This window comes from Callorhinus ursinus, unplaced genomic scaffold (genome assembly GCF_003265705.2).
Source record: "Callorhinus ursinus isolate GAN/ISIS: 27379988/994484 unplaced genomic scaffold, GSC_fseal_2.0 scaffold1420, whole genome shotgun sequence".
In the NCBI taxonomy this organism is placed as follows: domain Eukaryota; kingdom Metazoa; phylum Chordata; class Mammalia; order Carnivora; family Otariidae; genus Callorhinus; species Callorhinus ursinus.
In genome coordinates this window covers 1-3,254 of record NW_027398475.1, presented here as the reverse complement: position 1 = coordinate 3,254, position 3,254 = coordinate 1, and the positions used below count along the sequence as shown (strand labels likewise).

Here is a 3,254-nt window from a genome sequence, read left to right as displayed (position 1 = left end):
CTTTTCGAAACCACTTTCTTATCTGATAGAAACCATTTCCCAAGACAATACCCAATCCCCAACTCCACCTCTGGAGAGGAGCCTCCTTCTTTCCAGGGGCTCCTGGGGAACTCTGGCAAGAGAGAAGGGGCTAACACTCAGGACCTGGAGGCGCACTGAGGCGCACTGCCTAGAAGGAAACCATTCTGGGGCCCTGCAGGAAGGACAGGAAACACTACTTACCGCAGTCTCTGTTACTAAAGTATCAGTAATACTTCCCAACACAGTGACAAAGTCAAAGACATTCCAGGCATCTCTGAAATACTTCTGGAGAGAAAAAAGAGAAGTTACTGCTAGAGGCTGATAAGGGTTCTGCCAGGCAAGGAGTTGCAGGAAGTACCCCTAATCAAGAAAGGAGCAAAGGGACAGATGGGCCACCCAGGGGGGGCACCACAGCTGGGTAAGCAAACACCTGTGGGTCTGGGCAGGTGCAGAACTGAGAGCTGTCTGTCCAAAGAGGAGGAGCCTGGCCCCGCCTGTCTCCAGGAACTGGCCTGGGGCAGAGCTCAGGCAGCTCAGGGTATTGGAGCAGCCCCTTCCTCAGGAGCCCCCGCAATGTCACATTTGCTCTGGCGGCTTGGGGAATTCCCAGCTCTAAGCTAAAAGTCCCTGAAGATCCCCCCTACAGAGAGGAAGCCAGAATGCAGACCACCAAAAGGCCAAGAGGGAGCCAAGGCACCTACCAGCATCCCAAAGGCAATGATCTTCAGCACGCATTCCATGGAGAACATGGATGTGCACACAATGTTCAGGCATTTCAACATTAGCTCATATTCATATGGTGCGTCATAGAACTGCACGGGGAATAAGTGCCATTGGCTGCAGGTTCGGCTGCCCCAAGACACCCCAGCCTTGATCTCCTGCCAGAGCAGAGAGAACTGCACGCCTGCCCAGTGTAGGGATACCCATCCCTGCTCTCCCCGTTTCCTCTCAGGACGCTCTCACCATCTCAGCCCACAGAGAACCCAGGGCACTGGGCTTCTATAGGCATCCCATGCTGACCAGGACGTGATCAGCTTCAATGATGGTTCCCTCTCTCTCTCTCACCCCAGCTGGCACCCACTGTCCCCCGTGCTGGGCCAACATACCTTCATCATTAGCACTGCTGTGTTGAGGGTGATCATGGCCATGATGAAGTACTTGAAGGGAGGCGAGACCACAAATGTCATGTCTTGTACTGGAATGACTGCTTGTCCTGGGGCACGTACCGCGTCAGGGGCTTGGCACTGATGGCGAAGTCGATGCAAGCCCTCTGCCCGGGGACAGAGGAGCACTGAGAACATGGTGGGGTTGGGGGAACCCCACACTGCAGCACCCACTACACCCCACACCTGTCTCTTCCATCCTCACAGGCAGCCCTGACCAGCCACACTCGGTCTCTCCCTGCCCCTGTGCTGGCCACCGGCTATGCGGTGATGAGCGAGTCCCATGCGGAAGGGAACTCCAGTGGTTCTGCCCATGCTGCCCATCAGGGGAGCCCAGCAGAGCATCCAATGGACACGTGCACATGGGGCAGAAGAGAGAGGCACCCACCTCGTTCTTCTCCAGGCTGCATTCAGACATCACCTTGTCCCCCTGCACCTGGAATGTGATGATGATAAAGGCCACAAAGATGTTGATGAAGAAGAAGTGGAAGACCACGAAGTAGACCACATAGAAGATGGACAGCTCCATGCAGTAGCCAGGGCTTGGGCCCTGCTCCTCCTAGGTGGAGGCCACAGAGTGTTTCAGGACCCTGCACCAAGGGCAAACACCAAGTGTCAGGGGAACCCCTGAGGAAAGAGCCATGGGAAAGTCAAGACCTATATCACAGGTGTGGTTTGCATATCTGAGCCCAGAGATGGAAAGAGGAAGGGGATGCTCAACACTGCAGGCCCCAGGCCACTCCCCAGGACCGCAGTCTCCTGAGGTAGACTACCTTCCGTATAGGGCTTGTTATCAGGGCTGTTGGAGGGCCATCAAGGGTCTCCAGGGACCGGAGGTCCTAACCCCAGGACAGGTGGAGGCCCAGGAGTTCTGCCCTGCCCTGCTTACTCCTGGCTCACACCTGCTCAGGCCCAGCTCACCAGTTCATACCCAGGTTCACATGCCTTTAGAAAGCCCTGGGCTCCTGGCACAGCACTGATCCTACCTTCTGAGCGGCGGTCCTCCCAGCCCCAAAGAAAGTCCCCAGTCATCCAGTGTGACACTGAATACATACATCCCTCTGTCTACTCTTAACTGAGGCCAGAAAGGTAGCACAGGGAGACACCAAATAGACCCATTCTCCCTCAGGCCTTAAGCCACTCAAAAATGATTTTCACGAGATCACTATGCTGTGTACTTTGTCTTAATCTCGTCCTCTTTCCAGGTTGCCTGCTCCTAGAAGGTAGAGCCATGTCTTACCTGGTGGGTGCAAGAGCCTATGGTGTATTTGCTGGAAGACTAGAACACAAACGGATGCAGAGTTTGAGACTCCCTGCCGAAGTTGAACCTCTGCTCTAGCGTCATTTGACACAATGAGCCAGTGAGCACTCACATGGGCCACCCTTCTCCTGTGGACACTGTGACAGTGTCAGCAGAGCCCAGAGCACCCGTACCCTAACCCGTACCCTAAACCGTACCCTAACCCGTACCCTAACCCTAACACTAACTCCTAACCTGTACCCTAACCCTGAACCCTAACCCTAATCCTAACTCCTAACCCGTACCCTAACCCTAACCCCTAACCCGTACCCTAACTCTAACCCCTAACCCGTACCCTAACCCTAACCCGTACCCTAACCCTAACCCCTACCGTAAACCATACCCTAAGCCTAACCTGTACCCTAACCCTAACCGGTACACTAACCCATACCCTAACCCTAACCCATACCCTAACCCTAACCCGTACCTTCGCCCATACCCTAACCCTAAACCGTACCCTAACCCATACCCTTATCCCTAACCCATAACCCTAACCCTATGCCCTAACCCTGGCCCTACCCTAGGCCCTAACCCTAACCTTAACCCTAGGCCCTACACCCTAAACCCTATGCCCTAATGCCTAGGCCTTAACCCATAGGCCCTATCCCCAACGCAATCCTGAGTGTGTTGTTCCCTAGGGCTCGCTCCAGAGCAATACCAGAGGACTCATCTTCCACCCAGAAAGAAAGCCCACCGTTAGGAACTCCGAAAAGGATACACAGCAGGAGAATGCGGCATGCCCATCCCAGCGAACCCACACTTTCATTGGT

At 54.6% G+C, this 3,254-nt stretch overlaps 1 pseudogene; it reads right to left on the bottom strand.

The window, feature by feature from the left end:
• Positions 1–222: 222 nt before the first annotated feature.
• On the bottom strand, positions 223–1,743 carry LOC112815615 (voltage-dependent N-type calcium channel subunit alpha-1B-like; annotated as a pseudogene).
• Between the last annotated feature and the right edge of the window lie 1,511 nt (positions 1,744–3,254).